Source organism: Acomys minous (assembly GCF_964271855.1).
Source record: "Acomys minous genome assembly, chromosome: 11".
NCBI lineage: Eukaryota > Metazoa > Chordata > Mammalia > Rodentia > Muridae > Acomys > Acomys minous.
The window spans coordinates 92,470,411-92,492,634 of NC_140492.1; the positions used below are offsets into that span (position 1 = coordinate 92,470,411).

The window sequence follows — 22,224 nt, forward strand, 5'->3', positions numbered from 1 at the left end:
TTCCCTTTGTTCACTTCTCATTTCCTCCATGAAAAGAAAGTTTTGCATATCATTTGATACATAGGTGTTTATTAAATTCTTTTTCTGCTTTTAAAAACTATCTCCAAAGGTATAAAAATAATCTTAAATTCAGAAATAGCAAAAGGTCACTGAGATAACTCTAACGGAATATATATCCATATGTGCTCACATAGCATTCATATAATTGTTAAGGTTCAAACTCAGGACAAACAGCTTAGGGGCCTACTCAACATATCCAAGCAAACCTGGCCTCCAGGTTTTCTTTCTCCCAGCATCCCTCAGTCCCTACATGTTACAGGGTATGGCTGGCGTACCCCACGCTCTACCCTGACTCTCTAGCCCAGGGGCTGGGGTGCCCTTCCCCCAGAGGCTCTTCCCTACTTAATAGAGACATTTGGATAACTGCCCCTTTTGTACCTTTGCCCTCTTGGCTACTGCATCTGGTTCCTCGCTCCCGTCCCCCACCCCTCCCCCTCCCCCTCCCCACATGGCTCAGGGTCATGACCACTCTGGACTCTCCCAGATGTGTCTGCCTCTGGCTATGCTCTCCCACACATCTACAATAAGCTTCTCCCCCACCCTACCTAGGAGCAGTCATGTCCTTTCTTTTCCTTTTTCTTCTTCTTTTAATTCATCTGGTGCCAAAACCCAGATCAATCATGTTCCTTTTCTATTTTTATTTCTTTTTTTTAAATTCAATATCTACATAAAATTGACCTTATCAGTTAATCATTCATGATAATTTACCCCGATTGAGATTAATACTTATTTTTATTGCTTAGAAACTATTTTTTAGAGGGAATTGATAAACAGGGGTTATAACTTTAGGGTTTCTTAAGGTAAACACCATTTAGGAATAATTTAAGATCAAAGGGTATTGTTAGTTACTCAGTAAAGATACATCCAGCAAGTCTTAATCGTATTTTATTAGCAACTAACCGCAATTCCTTCTTTATTTGAAAAGCAAATGTGATGGTTAATCTTGAGTGTTCACTTACATCTGCTTTGCCTTCTGGACAAACGGTGTCTTCTCCTGACCACTGAGGCACCACTGTTAAGGGGTGGTGATGGCAGCCTTGTGCTGAAACTCATTCCGACTGTCAGCTGCTACTGAGATACTCTGACCTACAACTCTCCACGTTAAATGATCGTAGCTCTAGACAGTTTTGAGTCATATTCTGTTGCCATCATTGTTTTCTACTCCTTGTAAAGACTTTCACTTCTTCCTTTTTGTGTTGTCGGTGAATCTGTATCTAACTTTGCTAAACAAATTTTTTTAGTTAATTTCTCAAAAGGGGAGAAAATGGTTATGTAGTCTTGTATTTACACACACACATAGTTACATATATATTTATACATTATATATATATTGAGTAGAATATGAATTGATCACCTAAGAAATTTCCTTCCGAATTAATGCATAGGATTCAGTGTTTTTTGTTGTTGTTGATTGTTGTTGTTATTTTTAAAATATTTTTTACTTTTACATTATGGGGCAAGGGAGCATGTATTATGAGGAACATATGGAGCTCAGAGGAAAAGTTGCAGAACTTGGTTTTATCCTTGTGAGTTCCAGGAATAAAACTCAGCCATCAAGCTGGGAGGCAGGCAAGCACCTACATCTGCTGAGCCATCTTACTGTCCCAGATTTCTGACCTTTTTAACAGTTGTTTTTGACGCTTAGAGGATTTTGTTTTCTTCCTGGCTCTGAACATTGTACTTTAAAGTTAAGGTCAACTGAACAATATAACCCGTATAAAGATGCACAGTATGCTAGCATTCTGCAAATCATTGGAAATCATTGCCACTTCCTCTTAAAGAGTTCCTTGTTGGCAATTCAGTCTTTAACGTGACCCTTGGCCCCAACTTAGAAGGCTGTTTATGCATTAGTGTGGCAAGCTGGGGAAAGGACAGAGGAAACTATGATGTGTGGTGTGTCCAACGTGATACAGTGCCGAGTGAGGCAACCTACTCAAGGACACATGACTCTTGCTAACTATAGTGGAGAGGTGAGGGAGGAAAGCAGAGAGGCCTGCTAGAGAATGAGACAGATCTGAAATGTGCTGCTAGAGGAGAGCTTCCATCTGTGGGTGAAGGTTCCCTTTGGTTGTATGGCAAGTTTGGACTTCTTGGAAGTAGGTTATAGAGCAAACTATGTTTGCTTTGGGGATAGGGTCATCAAAATGAGATCAGTCTCCTCTGGTCTCAGAGATGATGAAAGCCCGAGTCTATGCACCATAAAAAAAAGTGTAGAAAGATGAATTATTCTTTCAATATTACATAATACAGGAAGTTATTTCAGCAGCAGCTTTCTTTAACCAGCTAGTTCCCCGATGACTGACACAGAGAGACTAGGCTTTACTATCAAGCTGTAGGTACTATGCTGGGCATATGCTGAGCTAATCTAATCCTAGTTCCTTTAAAAACCCACATAAAACCCAGTCACTTGCCAAATGATGGCTCCCAGGAGGCTTCTGCTCCATCAGTCTGTCCTTAGAGCCACGTGCTCATTGTCCAGCTTGCTTCATGGCGACTCCTTTGTCTCTGGCTTCCTCTTCTCCTCCTACCTCTTCTCTTGCTCCTCTACCTTTCCCTTTCCTTCCTCTCTTGACTCCAAGCCCAGGCACCTCCCTCTCCGCCTCCCTCTCTTCTTTCTGGTCACAGGCTTTGGCATCTTTATTTAGCCAGTCAGGGATAATTGGGGAGCATTCCTTATCATCACATGGATACAGGAGATACAGTTCAACATTCAGAGCAATGCCCGTGGCAGGGTAGGAACCAGATCTCAAGGCACTGAAATCAGTATTTGACAACACAGTTGGACCTTCCTCCAACAAGAAAAGGGATGAAGGAGATGGGTGACATAGTGAAAGTCAAAAACAGTGGCAGTACACCCCATACAGTTTGTTTAAAGTCCAAAATTTTTGTGTAATTGTCAATGTGTGGATGTCCAGCCTCAAGGCCTGGGGTTACTCTGCTCACATTGGCCTTGGGATATATGTTCCTTCGAAATATGGTTTGCCCAAAGAGAAAGCCAGACAAAGGATGTGCTCTTCCTTTATCCCATTTTCCCCATCCTCTTTGTCAGCCTAGAAGACATCAGCAGATCAAAGATACTTATTGGAGATACAGGCAATGATCAGACAGAGCTACAGCTGGCGAACTAACTACTCACGACTCCCCTGGCATTCAGATCAAGGAGGAAAGAGGGGGACCCGCACTGAGAGGCTGTTCCCACCTAACTAGAAACTTTAAGAGTTAATATACGGTCTCATCTTGCCCAAATTTTAGAGGAAAGTCAGCTCTTAAAGAAGTGCATGGAGGGGGGGGGGGACATCAAAATATCAAATGTCTCAAAAGACCCTGTAGGAACGTAGCTGCATGAGAAGGTGTGTCTTTCTAAGGCTCAGTCTTACTTTTAGCAAGCTGGCTCTGCACCCAGTTATCTCATGAGCACAAAGATATAGGTGTTTGCCTGAAAGTCATAAGGAACCCACACGTTATACATGCTTTAGTTGAGTCGAGTTGCTTAAGGTAAAGCAAAAGTCATCTGCTGGGCCAACAATATAGGATATTAGCAAGAGATAAACTCATTATGACATCACCATGTCTTTGCTTTTCTTTCTGGAAAGGTCGGGTGACAGTTCAGGCTTTGTGAACCACAGAGGGTTCTTGCCTCATATTCTTGTCATTTTCTTTTTTCTTTCTTTCTTTTCTTTCTTTCTTTCTTTCTTTCTTTCTTTCTTTCTTTCTTTCAATAACCCTTCAAATATGGCTCTTTAAAAGTATCTTTATTTTGTGGGCCATACAGCAAAAAGAAGCCAAAGACTCTGGTTTGAAAATCTGTAGTTTGGAGCAGGCTATGATACCACAGACAACAGATAAACAACATTTAATCCTTTGAAGGCTGGGATTTTGCTCTCACCTCCTCCCTGCTGTGGAGTCTGATTAATTGGATTCTTGCTGTGAGTCTTGCTTGACTTGTCTGAGTGCTCTCCAAAAATTCAGGAGTGAGGTTTGTGTGGCTGCCTCTGATGAACCCACACCCCGAAGTCTCAGAGCCATGAGTGATTGACATACAGGAAGCAAATGGCCTCTTGTCTTCCACGGGCTGCAATAAAACCATCAGCGCTAGTTAGGAAACAGGAACCCCACTGAGAAGTTAGAAGGACTGAGCTTGCCTCTAGGTTGGTATGACCGCCTTCTCCCGAGCAGTCAAGGGCTGTACTCCCAATTAGCTCCAACCCTTACAGCAAGCATCCTGTGGGGCGGCTCTTGGGGGAGCCTTTTGGCCTGTTCACACATGTCAGGTGTTATATTAGAAACACGCATCACTATATCAATACAACAGACCCAGTGTTTTCTCTCTGACTCACAGACAGTTTCCACAGAGCTGCAGCACGTACCTCCAACAACGCTCAGTCTGTTCAAAGTATAGATTTTTTTTAGGGGTGTCTGGTCTAAAGGAGAGTGGGGAGAGGGGCCAGCCTGAGAAAGAAGAGTTTTAAGAAAAATATGGAATATAGGTGGACCGCAAGTCCAAACCCATATCTCTCTCCCAACACTATAGCATGCATAAACCATACACTTCTGCACACAACTGGATACTTACCATGATACAATGGAATGAATTAGACTCTGGCACATACTCAAAGACAGAAACACCTATTTCATTCCAGATACATAGTCAAGGAAACTGATTAGAACCTAAGGTATACAAAGGTAGTTGGTTTTTGTTTGTTTGGGGTTTTTTTGGGGGGGGTTGTTTTTGTTTTGTTTTGTTTTGTTGTTTGTTTTTGCCTGGTGACACTGCTTCAGACACTGCCATTTTCTCTTCTTTCTTGCTCTTCAATTCAGTTTAGCAGTCGGGTGACTATTGGTTTATAATAAGCCTCCCGCTGGCAACCAGAAAAGTGTATTTATCATGTGAGTGTGATTTTTCTTTTTGCCATGTGAGTCCAGACAAAGCCATTCCCTTCACAGCAGACAGGCCTGCTAATGAGAACAGGCTGTGTGCCCTGTTCTAAGTTACTCCATATTGTGTAAAACAGTGGTTTTCAGTCTGTGCCTTACCCCGAGAGACTCTATGTTTTATAAATAGTTTTTTATTCCATTTTGAGTCAAAAGAGATGACTCTGAACCTTTGTGGGCCTTTTTTGTACCACCCACGAGGCACAGACTGATACTAAACATTCTTAAAAGTAAAAAGGGTGCAACTCTGTAAATTAACTTATCAAAGTTAATTTGATAAGGACCATATTCGCACATTGGGCATATTAAAATCAAAGCAGGACAAACAGGCGTGAGAATCTTTCAGACAGACCAGAGTGGGGGGAATGGTGCAATACCCCTGGATTCCATAAAAAGGAGACTTAACACTGTGATGCCAAAGGGCCGACTGACCTGTCACCTGACCACTTGGTGTGTGTGTCAAGGAAGATACCAGTATCCCAGGGTCTTCAGCTTCACTTTGGTCCCCACTGACAGAGCCTACTTAAATGGCCGTCTGTCCATCTGCTGGTTCATCTGCCAGAATATACCATCAGTTTCTCTATCTATTCATCTGTCTAGACTCAACCCAGACGTGCCTTTTGCTTCTATGGCCTCCACAGTCCTATCTCTTGCTTCTGCAGCTCAGCTCAGCTCAGCCTGAGGTTCTGCTCAAGCCTGGGAGCTGACCTCCAACAGGGCTCACTAGCTACATGCCCTATCTACATGCCCTATCTACATGCCCTAGCTACATGCCCTATCTACATGCCCTAGCTACATCCCTCCACACACATTCTTTGTACCTTCCTATCAGCTTCCTGCTTCTTTCTCTCAGGGATCTTAAGAACTCTTTAAACTCCATGGTGACCTTTATAGCCCTCTGTGTCCATTGTCTGTCTGTCTGTCTGTCTGTCTGTCTGTCTGTTTCCTCCCCCCTCCCCCCACTCAGTGTACAGTGCTTGGCTGGCAAGTGTGTGCATATACACACAGAGAAAGAGAGAGATCTGTGGAATGCGTAAGCTGAGAGTAAATGTTAGCAATTAAGCTTGTAATAAAAGACCCTGCCTTTGCCTTGGCAGCTATCAAGGGAATCTCAACTACTTGGCAAATTGTTTCCAAAGAAACTACTGCACCTTATGAATTTATTGTATTAGTCAACAGATTCTGACACTGTAGAAAGGCATAAATGTGTTTGCCTCTGCTCCTGACATAGAAGCCTTGGATAGACAGACAGGCAGACAGCAGACAGACAGACAGACACACACCCACCCCACATCTGGGCAGGTCACACACTGAACCAAACTTGTATTTGTGTTGTCTGAAATGGGCTCAGGTAAAATTATTGTGTTGCTGGCGTCTTTTATATCCAAAAGATTCGACTAAGTAACGAGTTTAGTTTCTCTTTTCCAGTACTGGAGGATGAATCCAGGGCCCTGAGCAGAACATTCCATTTAAATAGGGCATTTGTCAAACTTAACCTGAAAATCTCTCATTAGAATGCTGGCCATCAACATCACCCTCTGCTTAAGAAGTAAATATATGCACGAACAACTATTGAACAACCCAGGTAGAAGCTGTCTACGGGGAGACACCATCAACCAATATCATAGGAATAACAAAAACAATGAAAAATGAATTCTTCTAAATTATGTTCACGTTAGTAATTGAAAACATTGTACTACCCATAAAGGGTTTTACGAGTCAGTATTTTAACTGTCCTTTCTGGATGCATCCTTCTATCTGCTTCATCTCCCTCTAAAATGCTATAACCCCAATGTCCTACAAATACTGAGACAGGACAGATTCTGAGTTATAGTGTTGGACTCTGCCATGCACAGCTGCTTTCTTAGAATAGTACAGCTCACTGCCAAAATAAATGAACGGTATCTTTTTGTGGGGCTTACTGTCAGAAACTCTCCGGTCTCACGTCTGCAAGTTTGATTGGTAACAGAAGCAAACCAAGGAAAAATACGTATTGCCTGCATCCTACTTAATGGTACTGTCTGTGCGTTTGTTATTTCAGACCCAGCTTTTTCATAGCAACCACTGAATATGCAAAATCAATTTAGGGATGTCAGAGTTAATTAACACCAGCCCCACTGTACAGACGAGCTTTGTAAACAATAAGGATTTTAACTTCTTTCGACTTGAATTTGGAAGGCTGACAATTTTTATCCCATGAAGTCAGGAATTTGGAATAAAATATAAATAGACAGTTGAGTCCAGGTCACATTTCTTGCCAAAAGATGGAGCACAGATTGGCAAAGCAGCTTTCACGCCCATAGGCTACTGGGTGTAGGGGGATTTACATTTTTAATGGCCAGCGTAATTATTCACCTAAAGAGATGCTCATTTTCATCTGCACAGAGGCGACAATACAGCTTTAGCTCTTGAACAGGCTCCTCAGAACGTCTAAGGTCCGTACTCACTTTTGCTGAATTTTCTGCTACGTGTCTTCAGGAACGACTGCCCCTCTGCTGTTCTCACGGTAATGTTTTAACTTCTTCCATGTCACACACACAGTGCCACTGGTGGCACCTACTGCCGAAGCCAGATTCTCCCACAAGCTACTTATTTCACATATCCATGTGAGCCACTACCCCTTACAAATTTGTCCATAATGCCACAAAAAAATAAATCCACCTCATATTTCATACCTCGCACCATCGGAGCCTCCCCTCTCAGAAGTTGTAGGAACCAGGCAGGTTCTAAGCTCTGAGACAACAGTAGTAGACTTCTGTGGATTGCTCTTTGTCATGGCGCTTGTGCCCAAGTCTTCCTTGGGCCACGTACCTTGTGTCACTTTGCTGTCTATTGACACCTCCACCATGGGCCACGTACCTTGTGTCACTGTCTATTGACACGTCCACCATGGGCCACGTACCTTGTGTCACCTCCTATTGACACCTCCACCAGAGCCTGGACAGGAGAAGTGCATGAAGTTAGACTTCAGATCTGCCAACTATGTTCCTTCTTAGATGCCGCCTAGTGAAGGACTTGGCCATAAAGAATGCCGAAATGTCAAAAATCATTTTTAAAAAATATAAATTGTATATGGATTGGAGGCATTCATGTTAGTGACTAGAAAATAATTCCACTTTTAGAAATGAGCGATTCGGTCTAATCTTCACTAAGAGGGAATGTCAGTGGGCTGGGATCCAGATAGAATTAATTCAGAGCAGACCACGAAGGAATGAAGCCCAGCCTGTCTCTGCCACCTAAGGAGGCCAGGGTGTAACAAAGATGACGACTGGGAGAGCCACTACAGGGAACCGTGCTGGTGCCTAGGACGGAAGCTGCACAAAGGAGCGACTCCCATGGGACTCTGAAAACGTCTCTCCTGACATGGTTGTCAGGCCTGGGTGGGGAAGGGTAGGGTTCTGTGCTCGGAGGGAAGGTAGGAGTGGCCTCCATGTGAAGTGTATTGCATAAAAATAGAAAAATGGAGACTTTAGCAGATGCGGTGGGAAGGTGAGGAAGGCAGCATGGGTGAAGACACGACCAGAATTACGCATTTCTATACTCTACTGAAGAGCAGGTGTACATTATAGAGCCATTAATTTTTATGTCATCTTTTAAAAAAATGGATCTTGACTAGTATTCCTCATTTTTAAGTATATAGAATCTACTGATCACTGCCTGCAAATTGAATATATTGCATAATCTTAATGTTATTATTATTAGCCAAACTTCTAAAATATAAAATCAACTTAAAGTTGCTGAATCAAGAGTAGCATTTGGTTAACGTAATTTCTTAGTCAACAGGTCTTAGAGGAGAATCTACCATGTTTTTGACACAGTTTAAAGCTCTGTGGAAAAGGAATTGAAAGGCATCATAACAGGAAATAGTTTTAAGACAAGAATGTAGCATGATCAGATTTGCATTAAAATAGCATTATAAACATGTATTGGTAGATTGACTTGAGGTAAATGAAAGCAATAGCATTGGTTAGAGTCGATCAAAGTAACAAAGATGGGGATCCTGGTCAGTGAAAGAGAGATAGACATCAAGGTCTTATTTGGAAAGAAAAATTAAAGGAGTTGTGGGTCTATTGGATATAGATGTGGCAGCTTTTTCCCCCTTCAAAGGTTTTAAGTTCACACTGTGAAATAGAAATGGAAATGCCATATATAGAAAGCAGCATTGTTGGAGAAGCTCACAGATTTGATTTGGGATATAGTGACTTGGAGGCACCCAACAGACAAAGAAGTAGAGTTTAGAGTGAGAGGTGGGAAGCTCTGAGTTGGACCCTGGGAAAGAGGCAAAGGTCACTGAAGTTTGGGGAACAACAGATTAATTAGGAGGAACGGTTAATGAGTAAAGTGTAAACTGCATTGCTCAGGAAATTTTATTGATTTTTAAGAAAAGAAGAAAAAAAAAAGCTCAGAAGAGAAGGCTAAAAAACTTCCACTTAAGTATGGACAGAAAAGGACCCTAGCAGCTCGCTAAGGACTCAAAAGGCCTATAAGGGAAGAGTGACATCAACTGGGAAAGAATTAAACCCCAAGTGCCATGGAGAACGTAGAGGCAGAGAAAACAGGGCAATGGATTCTGCCCACCAGCAGCCAATCATCTGCGTTCGCATCACATTCAGGGAATGATTAGGAATCCAGTGCAGCTGGGGACAGATGAGGAAATAATCCAGAAAGCAAGACTGAGTGAGCAGAAGGCAGTAACAGTGGAAAGGTCAAAGGAGGGCAGGCAGTTCAGAGGCAGGACACATGAGTTTCTAGGCATAGCCAAGAAGTTGCTGACGGAAAGAAGTGGCTGAGATACGAGAAAGAGAGAGGACAGCCAATAAAAGAAGGTCCTGAGGCCAGTAGGAGAGTTGTATTAGTTTTTCTCCAAGGTTACCCCTCGTATCTGGACCTACACACATTTCTGGTTCTTCTCCAGGTTAGGCGAAGTTCTATGCCGCTGTAGACACTATCCACTTGGCTAGCTGCAAGTGGCTGCCCCCTTTCTTGCCCGCTCTTTAATCTAAGGCAAATCCTACCTCCTCTAGGACTTAGGATATTTCCTCAGCAGTTTCTTATCTCTACCCATATCGCCATTCAAACAGAAATGCACCTTGCACACCTAGATAATAGCTATTATTGGAACCATAATTTGTACTCGTTTGTCTGTTTACCTCATTAAAATATGAGCTCCTTGAGGAGGAGGGATATTGTCTAATACTCATTGTATCTTGGTTCCCTGGCACATTAAAAGACAGAGTGCACTTTATGTGTATGGGAGTAGGTATATTCTTCAATTATGTCAATATCTCTATTGATGTAGATTATCTTTATCTTACAGATGAGGATGATGAAAATCAGAATCTAAGTCACTGGTTCTAGCTCATAATACTAAAAGTAATAACAAGTTGGGCGTGGTGCCCCGTGTCTTTAATCCCAGCAGTTGGCAGGCAGAGGCAAGTGGATCTTTATGAGTTCAAGGTCTGCTTGGTCTACATAGTGATTTTCAGGCTAGCCAAGGCTACACAGTAAGAGTCCATCCTGACAAACCAGTAGAATAAAGGTAACAGCGAAGCCATGTCAAATATTTAAATCATGTTTGCTCTGTGCAAGGTACTGATCTAAGCATCTCACATACATTGCTTTGATTTGCCCTCACAGCGAACTATGAAGTAATTGATAAGTTAATAAAATTCACTGGGATTTGGCCACTGACTCAGTCAGCCAGCCTTTTAATGATAGAACTAGAAAGTGAAGACAGCTCAGCTAGTTTTTGAGTGGCCTTAAGGGTTTTCAAGTTACCCTCTTTACTCCTGAATCAAAAGCCTCTCTTTGAACAAAAATGTGGCCTAAAGTAACATATTAGACCTCTTTAGGGAGAGAGATATGACGGGACTCTGAAAATGTTGTTCCTGGCATTATTTTGGGGAGACAAAAGCATCTAAAATCAGATAAAGCATTACCCCCATTAACTCCTTAGTACACGAGAAACCATAATAAATGCTTAGTGTTTCAGTGGTTACATAAGCAATTCACCTCTGAAGGTGTCTATGAACTTACCTTCCTAAACTTAGTTCCTTCATCTCTCACCATGTTTTATGGGGACAGTCCTCTGGGCTTAGGAAATATAGAAAAGCCAACTAGTGGGGATTCCACTGCCATGGATGTGAGATCGACAGGGAAACCAAAGATGAGAATGGAAGGTGTCTGAATCAATACAATACAATATCAAAAATACAATAAATAAATGATAAGATATTGACTTGGGAAGCATGGTGATGTTAACATTCCATGTCAAAGTATCTACTAGGCTTATCAGCTGAGACTAGACACTCTCCCCAGTACGCATAAGGTTATTGTGTAACTCCAATGCTGATTTCTGTACCCTCCCATATCTGGCTGCAATTCTTGTTCTGAGAATCTCCTGTCTCGATGTTGTGTAAACACTGCTCCCCAGTTTTCCCCTGATATACCAATAAAGCATCTTACAGCCAATTACTGAGCAGGGGAGAGAATGAGGCTGGACTTCCTGCCAGGCAGGAGAGGAAGAGTTAGAAGGGCAGAAGAAGAGGGGATTCAGCCATGGGAGAGGTGGAAGAGCCATCAGGAGAGGAGCTGAAGCATGGAAAGCTACAAAGCGCAAACATCTCTGTGATGTATGCTGGGGGGAAAGCCCTGATTAGCTTAGAGATTAGGGTAATAACTGCTCAGTTCTTGTGCTATGAAGCTTATTATTAAACAAATATAAAAGAGTCGCGGTTATTTGTGTGATCGCCGGGTTAAGGGAGAAACTGAGAAACAAACACAGTTTTATAAAAATAACTTTAACACTGCCCCATATATATCTTCAATCTTGAACCTTCAGCACATGTCAACATTAAGTGTGGGAGAAGAAAGGTGGAGGAAAGCAGCTGGGATAAGTAAAGTCCAAGGCATGAGACAGATCGAGGGTTCAGAAGAGTCATGAAACGGGATGGATGATTAAAAAAAAAAAAAAAAAAAAGACTCCTCAGAAGGCCAGATAGCTTGAGAAAAATGCTCAGTTTCCTGCTGTACACAAGGAAGAGAGTGAACTGACTTTTTATATGACCCCCAAAAAGACAGAGTGTCCACATCTGACTTCTGGGTTAGACAAAGCCATTGTCTAAGGATTCGGCTGTCCTCATGGCCCATAGTCACTATGGTGGACTCCGGTTTTCCATCCCTCACCTTCATCCAAACACAACCACCATTGGCTCATCTCATCCTGGCCCTATTATTCTTTTAGGTTTCTCTCCATTGGTGTCACCTCAGAAAAGTGTGGTGCGTTGTGGGCAAACTTCTCATCTTAAAGATTTTTTTTTATGTTATCTCTGTCTTCCTGCTTCAAATGAAGATACCCCCTCCTTCCTTCACCCCCACCCCTGCTACCTGCATAGATTCTCACGCTCCCAAATTCCACTAGAGTTAGCTTCTCTTTCTCCATCTTCTGATTTGGCACTGCCCTATGACATCTGTCTCCATCTCCTTCCACTCCTCTCAGCATATAAGCACTGAGCCTAGCTCACCCCTTACCTCTGCCACACGCCTGTCAGTTCTGCAATGAAGTGACATAAGGTGCAACTGAGGACAGGATCCAGATCTGCTGTACAGGTCCTATCTGCTGGGTAGCTCTCCACCCGCTGATGGAGAGAAACAGATGTGTTGGGTTGGTGCTTTAGGACCTCAGAGGAAGCAAGCAGGAAGTAAAACTAAGTGGTCGTTGAGTAAAACTCAGTTTTCTTTCACAAACCGATAGCATTCCTCGTCAATTCATCATCCCCATTCCAAGTTGAAAGAACATTTTCATACAAGTCAAATTTCCTCCCGTTTTATTTTATTTTTTTTCTGCAGTGGTAATATCATTCTTTCGGTCTCCCGTAACAAAACTCATTAAAGCTGATTCACTTCTCTCCCTTTCATCTGCCATGCAAATATTTTACACATACTCAGTGTTTCCTTTGGGAGAAACTAATGTGCGGATAATGTGCTCCACTCTGTTCCCAGGGCCTCCAGACTGTGAAGAGGCTCATGGCTGCAAGCTCAGAGAGGCATGATTTTGAGGCTCCTATGCCTCCAAACATCCTCTGTAAACACATCCTTTCAAAGCATGACTCTAGTTCCCTCACCTACTGGTCAAAAATCAATTAATTACACAGTGGCTTGATTAGCGGTTCCTAGTGGAATCTCTTCGATGAGTTAAAAATATCCATTGATGGAAAAATATAAAAGCATCTTTATAAAAATATGGGAGGGCATTCTACTAAAGAGAAAACATGTGGGATTGAATTGTGAATGTCTATGAAAGATTGACATGTTTTTCCCCAATTAAAATGGAATAAACCGAAGAGCTTGCTATTTCTTTCCACTTCATCCTCATTGTCAGGCATTTGGGGTATACACCTTTAAAGGTTGGGCTGTTCTCATTGTACTGTCTGGTGCTACTTTTGGGGAGTCACACCCTGTGGTCCTACCTTATGTCCTTGTAAAGGCTTCCTCTGTCCTCTTGGGATCATGACCCCTTGCGTATAATAGGATGGGGAGTTTAAGAAAACAGCTATGGTGATCATCCCTGCCATGATGCCAGATGAAAACCTCTGCTACTGACGGGGCAGAGACTCCATCTTGACCTCTCGTAGATAACACAGCATTCTACAGTTAGAGCATCTAGGTGGATGATAGGTCCTTAGGATACAGACCAACAGATTACATTTACCTTGCTCTTCTTCAGCCTGCTCTCAGCCCACTCCTGGAACTCCTCTGTCTCTCTTGCTTACCTGCTGGAGCTGAACTCTGTGGACTCTTCCTAGACTACTTACCTTGCTTCTATAACCTTCTTCCTCCTCAGACTTAAGAGCTCTCACTGAAGCCTGTCTTTAAAGAAATTATTATAAAAAAATAAAAATAAAAAATAAAAATATTATTATAATTTATCCAGATGACATCCTGATTGCTATCCCCTCACTTGTATCTTCCCTTTCCCACCCTCCTTCCATCTTCCACTCTCCCTCCCATCTTCCACCCTCTTCCCCTCCCCTAGACCTCTGACAGAAGGGAACTTCCTCCAGCACCATGTGACCACAGCTGGAGCTTATTTTGGGCGCAATAACACTGACCACTGGGCAAAGAACCTTGCCCGCCTCCACGGCCCTGCCCAAACTGTGGACATCTTTGGGTCGACTGCCTGCCCCACTCTGCCCCACCAGAGCAGGCCAGTCCCAAGGTTCCTCCTCCACAGAAAAATCTCTCAGGTCGTCTTGGTCTTAATGCTGCTCTGTGTGGCAGCTGAAAACTGACAATCTCTGTCCCAATAAAGCCATGGAGAGTACCCTGGAGAATCCCAGGCTCGCTGCCCAGGTAGTGGATAAGTCTCTGTCATTTTAACTGATACAATTCACATGGTTTATAATTCCAGCTCACAGTTACATTTCCCTGATCCCTGTGGTGGCATTGATGGCAAGCCTTGGCTTTCTCAGTTTAGCGGTAGCTAGGGGACCTCAGCCAGACCCTCCCCCTAGGCTACACTGCCAGTCCGGTCCATTCACAACTAAAACATTCTGGCTTTACAGTAAATTTGGATGCAAGAAATTGACACGTTGCTTGCTAAACACACACATCTTAAAACTTTAAAGTTTAAATCATCTGAATCTCTTAAATAAGAAGTTTTTGAAGCTGAGACATAATTACCTATCAGCCTAGACTGGGTTCATGTGTAAAAATCAGGCATTGTTTTGTTTTTTTTTTTTAGAGGTTTACCTTGCTGACAGACTTCATGTCGAGAAAGACAAACTTACAGGCAGATTTCAATGTGAAAACAAACTCAAGCTACCATACTGTTGTCACTATTCTCTTTTTTTTTTTTTTTAACTTGCCTTTTCCATGACTGCTCAATAACAAAGCACCCACGTCCCATGGTAAATGATTGGGTGTTTCCAGATTTTTTTTAAAAAAAGTTTAACATTAATGTAAGTTGTAAAGTTCTGAAAGGGTGACTTAAGGTGTATAAATATCAGTGAAGGTCTGAGAAAGTGATTTAAGGTATGTGAATAATGAGTCTCAGGATTATATAAATGATGTTAAGCTTCAAAGTTCAGACTTGTGACATAGTAATCTAGCCTTGGTAAAGCACCAGCTACTATTATCATAGTCACGGGCTAAAATATAAACTTAAAACATCTCTGTCCTATGTATGTATGTATGTATGCATGTATGATGAATGTATGTATGTACCTATGTATATCCAGACCTCTGGACCCAGGAAAGCATATTCATACTTTTATCCCAAATCAACTTTTGGGTCCTCAAGCTCTTCTTCCCCTTTGTTCTCTTTCCTGCCAAGAAAGTTCTCTCTTATTACTGTTAATTTTCATATTCTCCAGAGAAAAAACAACCATTGGGGCCAGATTTAAAGCAAGCTTTATTAAATATAAAATGCTGACCAAGAGATGGACTTCAGTCATGACCATTCACTGGAATTTCCTAGCTGAAAATGGCCCTGAGCCACGTGTTGCAGGGGTTTATAAGGATAAACCTCCAGGCCACTATAGTTTCCCATGAAGCTTTGTTATTCTTCAAAAACTACAACTCCCAGCATTCCAGGAAGTGACCTGGTCCTTGGGTGAGTGGAGCGTAGAGGTTAATTTGGGGCATTACATTACAAATGAATGTTCATGCTTTGCCTATGATAGTAACTTCTCAGGCTTGGCTTTGGTATGCCTCAAAGAATGATCCTACTCCAGCTGTTAACTGATTTTTCCACAATGAAGATTTCAGTGCAGGTTACAGACAGAAGTCATGCTAATATATTTAAAGCTGTCATCAAATGTTATAAACTTTAAAAGAAATTATGTAAGCTTTACAAAGTCACAGGTTAGATCCATCTGTCATAGGTCAAGTGGTCTCCAGGATCCCTTGTCTGATCAATATTCCTGTTAGTCAACAGCTTAAGCCTTCCTGCCTACTGCCCGTTATAATATATAAATATAGAGGCCACACAACAGATCTGGTACAAAGAGATTTATAGAGCGAAGGGAGAGAGAAACAGAGACAGACAGAGAGGTAGACAGAGAGACAGTGGGAGAGTGGAGGAGAGAGAGAGATGGGGAAAGAGGGCACCCCAGACACAGGGAAGGGGGAGAGAAACAGAGAGAGAGAGAGAGAGAGAGAGAGAGAGCAGTCCTTTATATCTGGTGCACACCTGGCAGCAGCAGGTGATGACATCAGGTTGCTAAGCAATCTAGGAGTAGCCTAGTGGATCAGCTTGTGAACTAACATACCTCCCTCTTCCTATAATTAAAACAAAAAAAAAAAAATGAGGAGCTAGGGAGGAGTGTCAAGGCGAGAGTGAGGACGTTGGGCTGTGTCTCAAGCAAGGCAAGTTAAAGTATAAAATGTTGGCTCATTGGAAGCAGCTCTTGGCCTCCATGCTAAGGGGGAAGAGATGGAGGTACCAAAAGCATCAAAATGTCTGGATTAAACAGCGAAAGGGAAGAAGAAACCCCTGCCCTGGAAAGCTCAGGATAGAGGGCAAGGTATGCCAGCCAGGCCTGCAGCAGATAGAGACCAAGGAGTGCTGGGGGAACCTGGAGCTATTTGTCTCAAGTCTAAAGTACACCGCTGTCTTTCCTTAAAGGCGGGCTTTTTATTTACCCTGGTGTTGAGACTCCTTTCCACACTCTCAACCATCAGGACCATGAGACAGGCCTGGAAGTCTCAAGTGAACACCCAAGAGAAAGCCTCCCTAAATTCCATAACTTTACCTTGGGTCTCAGCAGACCTCTACCCAGCTGACAGACCATCCAGGAATCAACTGCAGCCCAACATAGACTCACCTCATTAGTGCAAGGTGGTCCTGCGGCATCCGTGAGCTCTGGGCTTGTTCAAAGGGGGATGTAAAGCAGTCCAGCCAATGTGACTGTCACTGTCTTTTCAGGCTCCGTCACTGAACCGGATGCTTCTGACAGAATTTCCCAAGTGTCCTGCCATTTCCTAAATTCCCTCCTGCTGCTGGACTTTGGCCAACATTCCAGCCTTCCCTGCAATGGCCCCACCCAGCTTTGAAGCAGGTACAGAAGATAAAGATTGCATTGCGTTCATCATTGACAAAAGGCTGGAATGTCAGTTCTCAGGTGGCATATATGTCCAAAAATAAGCTCAAGCTGGACTATAGAAGGATTTGTGGCAGTTAGGTAAAAGCCAGAACTCCTCTGGAACTTGTGAAATGAGTTTCTCATCAGCCAAAAGAAGCCATTTCCCTTGCCTCTGGCAGAAGGGACACATGGCTCTCCATCGGCATGTAACTATGGTTGCACATCAAAGCCCATGTTGGCCTCCAGGCACCTTCAGTCCCTATTCACACGTATTTGTTATACACTTCAAAGCTCCCACACCAGCCTCCTGGCCCTTCCCACCTCAGGTCTCCACTTTCTTTACACCCCCTGCCCCTGGCTGCTCTCATTATCCGATTTCTTGCTATGCGCACTAGTCTTTGCTGCTCTCTCCTGCTCCCCTAGTCCTCACCATGTCTAGTGTACATCTTTTTCTCTTGGCTCTGGATGCTTCTAGATGCCTCTAGATATTTCCTTTGTCTTACCCATAAGAGAAGTCTGAATTGACTGGCAGACAGGAAGTAGAGGACACATAAATCCTTGTACAGAACAACTGGCTCCTTCCCCTCTCATCCTTTCCTCGGCACCTTTTCCATTCAACGGTCCAGCATTCTAGGTTTGGGTCCTGAGACCACAGACCATGGCCTACATACAAAGAGCAGAACAATGGATAGATCCTGAGTTTTGAGAACATTTGGAGAATATTCATGTCAGCTCCTGGTCTTTGGATTCTAATGTGAGAGAAAAATAAATGTCTTTTACAAGCTACAGTAATTTTCCCTCTGTACCACACACAGACTGAGTCCTAATTAGTTCTCAGTATATGCTGGGAATTTTTCATGCACCATATAGCCTGAGTATCCAGGAATCAGAGAGTGGAGAGAGAAGAGTTTGTGAATTCAAACTTTTAGGGATTGGGTTAGAAAGTATACTTACTGATTCTCCTCCTGCTGTGACCCTCAAGTGGGAAAATCCCTCTAGCTAAGAAGTGAATAAGACAAGAGAAGTATCATCCAGTGTATTGACCAGCACCAGAGCTGGATCTGTCTCAGAAGAAACAGAGGGGAAGAAGGAGGAAGAGGAGGAAGGGAAGGAGAACGAGAAGAGGAGGAGAGGAAGAGGAGGAAAATGAAGTCAGACAAAGAGAGGGGGAAGGGAGAAGGGAAGATCATAATATACTCATACAAAGTTATGTACCTGGTAAAAGTAATTGAGGGTGGCAATGACAGTAGCTAGAATCACACTTACCTCAGAAGGTGGCATGCACACGAGGTACGAGCGGCCTTTCTCTGACGCTGAGACTGTAGTCTATCTTGAGTTTTGGGTGCTGGTTACATCGTGAGAAAACGTCATGGGATTCTTTATAATATAGGTGCTTCTGCATACACCAATTATTAACAATTAATAATGCACTTTTAAAAGTAAATGAATATAGAATTATTTATAAATGGCAGAGTTTCTTGCTGGAGCAGGTGACTTAGAACTATAGGGATGATCATGTGAACGGCCACTAAAGCTGGTGTCACCAGTGGCAGCGGCCACTAAAGCTGGTGTCACCAGTGGCAGCGGCCACTAAAGCTGGTTTCCCCAGTGGCAGAACACATTTACTGTGAAATAAGAACAAGAAATATGAATAGCAGTAGGATGGGGTGCAAGGGAAGCTGCTTGATGGGATTTTTTTAACTGAAAAAAATGTGATGGCAAAAAATTAAATATGCACTCCAGCTTAAAACCCACAGATCACATTGCTGAAAGCAGCGTAAGAGGCGAAGGAAACAGCGTTGAGAAGGCAGACTAGTTTTAAAAAGGAAACACCATCAACTAAATTCTTCACCTTTATAGCACGTACCAAAACCTCTTCTAGATACACCCAAAGTAGACTAGGAGGGAAATGTTGGTGATTGTCATGTGGGCTAGAGTCTGGGCTCTGACCTCTACAGTGGTCAGGTTCCTAAAAATAGACTCCAAACACACAATGTATAGATACTAGAAAAGACTCTCCTAAATCAAAGCAGAACTTAAATTTGCAGAGAAAGACTCTTGTGTTTGTCCAAGTTATGTCAATAAAGAAAGCCAATATATCTTCATAAAAATGTTGAGAGGGAAGAGAGGAAAGAAAAGAGGGAGGGAGGGAGAGAGAGACAGAGAGAGAGACACAGAGAGAGAGAGAGAGAGAAAGACAGACAGACACAGAGACACAGAGAGACAGACAGAGATACAGAGAGATACAGACAGACAGAGCACAAAGGAGGTTATCATTCAAAAAATAAAAATTGGATTTGTTACAGAGCAAGAAGCACTAGTCTGTAATTTTTTTGTTATTCTACTAAATGATAATTAGGAAATAGGTATAGAATTTCTTAGAAAACAAGAGATGGGTGCAGCAGTAACCTTAGCACTCAGGAGGTTGAGACAGGAGGATTGCCAGCCTGTCATATCTAGTCTGTAAACTGGAGGACAGTCTGAACTCCACATGGAGTTCAACAACAAACAATAGAGGAAAAGTATTCTGAGGGAGCCTGTCAACTAAGCGCCCTTCATCAATCACATTAAAAGGAACACTGTCTGTGATGTGCATGGCCCCCTTCAGTCATCTGTCCCTTTATTCTCGCAAGCGGAGTGCTTCGCATAAGATGTTCATTTGAAAGTGACTACTTTAAGCCACATAACAACAGCCTGATTAAACCAAATTAAAAACTTAAAAATCACAGCAGTTGTTACATAAAAGGATCCATTATTAGAACTAAGACCAACTTAATAGAGTTAAGATTAAATGAGAGCTGTAAAATTTGCAAAGTAAAACTGGTGTGTGTGTATATCTATATCTATACACACACACCTTGGTTAAATTATCTCTTAGGTAAATTTTATGCAGTTAGCCTCACCAAAATGAGGATAACAATATTAAGTCCAAGAAAAGTAAAATTTTAAAAATTACAAAGGGCCAACGAACTGCATTTCTTCCCAAGCATCAACAATGATGAATTTATATACTAAATAACACAGCATTAAAATACATAAGCGAAACTATTAAAAATTACAGTTGAACCAATAGGTATACAACAATGATGATAAACAACCTTTAAGACAGAACTGGTGCATTTTAAAAAAACATTTATTTTTATTCATATGTATCTGAGATGTTTTTGTGTATCCATGTACACCACATGTGCGTCTGGTGCCCCACAGAAGCCGGAAAAGGGCACCAGGTCCCTTGGAACTGGAGATACAAAGTTGTGAACTGCTGTGTGGGTGCTGAGAATCAAAACCAAGACCTCGGGAAGAACAAACAGCCAGTGCTCTTAACTGCTGAGCCATCTCTCCAGCCCCTAATTATATAACTAAAAATAAAATTAAAAGACAAATGATACGTTGGAAAAAGTTTCAACACATAGGGCAAAGAATAACCTTACTACATTCCCTCATAAAGAAATATCATGTATGCTAATATTCTGTTAGCATTGCCCAACTAAATATTCTGCTACAATGGCAATGTTCAAAGTCCAAGCTGTCCATAACAGCAACAAGAGCACTTAAAAGGACACTAGGGCCAGCGTTGAAATATAATATCTTGAGTACATTTGGCTAATTTCTTTAGAATTTTTTTTAATTCTTAAAATTTATTTTGTTTTTCTATGTTATTGTATAATTATAACATTTCTTTCCTCCATTTGGTTCTACTAAACCCTCCCATATGCCCTTTCTTGCTTTCTTTCAAATTAATGGCCTATTTTTCTCTAATTTTTATTACATATATATGTGTATACCTTTGTATGTATATATATAAATTTTTTCTAGTACATAAATACAACTGTCTTAGGAGTTCCATTTCTGTGAAGAGACACCATGACCAAGGTACCACTTATAAAGGAGAACATTCAATTGAGGCTGGCTTACAGTTTCAGAGGTTTTAGTCCATTATCATCATGGCGGGAAGCATGGCGGCATGCAGGCAGACATGGTCCTGGAGACGGAGCTGAGAGTGCTACATCCTGATCTACAGGCAGCAGAAGGGGGCTATGCCACACTGAGCATAGCTTGAGCGTAGGAGACCTCGGAGCCCGCCTCCACGGTGACGCACTTCCTCCAAGGCCACGCCCCCTGACAGTGCCACGCCCTATGCGCCAAGCACTCACACTCGTGAGACTATGTGGCCCTTTCTATTCAAAGCACCACAACAACCTTTCTGGAAAGCCTTTTGGTGACATGAATCAAGACTTTAGAAACACAAGCTCTTTGACCAATATCTGTACTTTTAGGAATTCATCCGACGGAAAGGCAATTAAACCTTCTTGAATAAGGATATTTATCACTGTATTCTAACAGTGGAAGCTTGACACCTCAATAGTCAGTGATGGAAAAATTGTTAAATAAGTGAGGGTATTTCCACTTGCACATACTCTATAGTCTCAATTTTTCCCCTGTTTTTGCTTGATGATTAAAGAATACGCACGCGCACACACACAAAGAATACGCATAAAAGACGTGAAAAGAAAGAACCAAATACACAGTGTAGTCATAATGAACATTATAAGTATATTACAATATATGAGCACTATATTTCATGTAGTAGGATCAAAATATATTTCATAATACATAGGGTCAAAATTAGGTAATACAAAAAAGATTGTGAGTCATAGTCTTGGGAAGGTGGGATTATTTTATCTTTTGACTTTCCTGGTTCCCCCACACCCACAAAATATTCCTAAGTATTTTTACTTTTAAAATAGAAAAGTCCTGAATAGAGTGGGTCCCTCTACGCCCCCAAATTTATTTCCAACTGCTGGGTATTAGTCACATCACGCTTCCCTCTGAGAGATGTCTGCCCTTGCCTGTCTTCCCCCCCAATGTGGTCTGTTTCCTGCTGAGCGCCAGGCAGTTTTGGAATCTTTTGCTGACACGCTCATCTATCCTGCTGAACAAGCCTGAAAGGTAAGTATTGTAATCTGAACTTTAAGGAGCAAAGGGGGAGGAAACTTTGAAAACCACCCTCTACCTTCTCCTGTGCAAACGATTTGATCCCAGAGCTGGCGTTTACTTACAGAGTGACCTCGGAGTTCTTTACTGTTCAAGTCTTATTTTCCTATGTACAAAATGGGTGAAAACACAGGATCAAGACCATGGCGGAGGA

General features: G+C 42.2%; 2 long non-coding RNA genes across 2 annotated transcripts; both read right to left on the reverse strand.

Moving 5' to 3' along the window:
* Positions 1-927: 927 nt before the first annotated feature.
* On the reverse strand, positions 928-12,656 carry LOC311608479. Its single transcript, XR_014782985.1, has 4 exons — positions 12,523-12,656; positions 7,668-7,929; positions 3,947-4,132; positions 928-3,110 (listed from the first exon to the last, which is right to left on the reverse strand). It is a non-coding gene; the product is annotated as an uncharacterized lncRNA (long non-coding RNA).
* A 4,958-nt stretch (positions 12,657-17,614) lies between these two features.
* Positions 17,615-21,091, reverse strand: LOC311608480. Its single transcript, XR_014782986.1, has 3 exons — positions 20,991-21,091; positions 18,342-18,471; positions 17,615-17,738 (listed from the first exon to the last, which is right to left on the reverse strand). It is a non-coding gene; the product is annotated as an uncharacterized lncRNA (long non-coding RNA).
* Between the last annotated feature and the right edge of the window lie 1,133 nt (positions 21,092-22,224).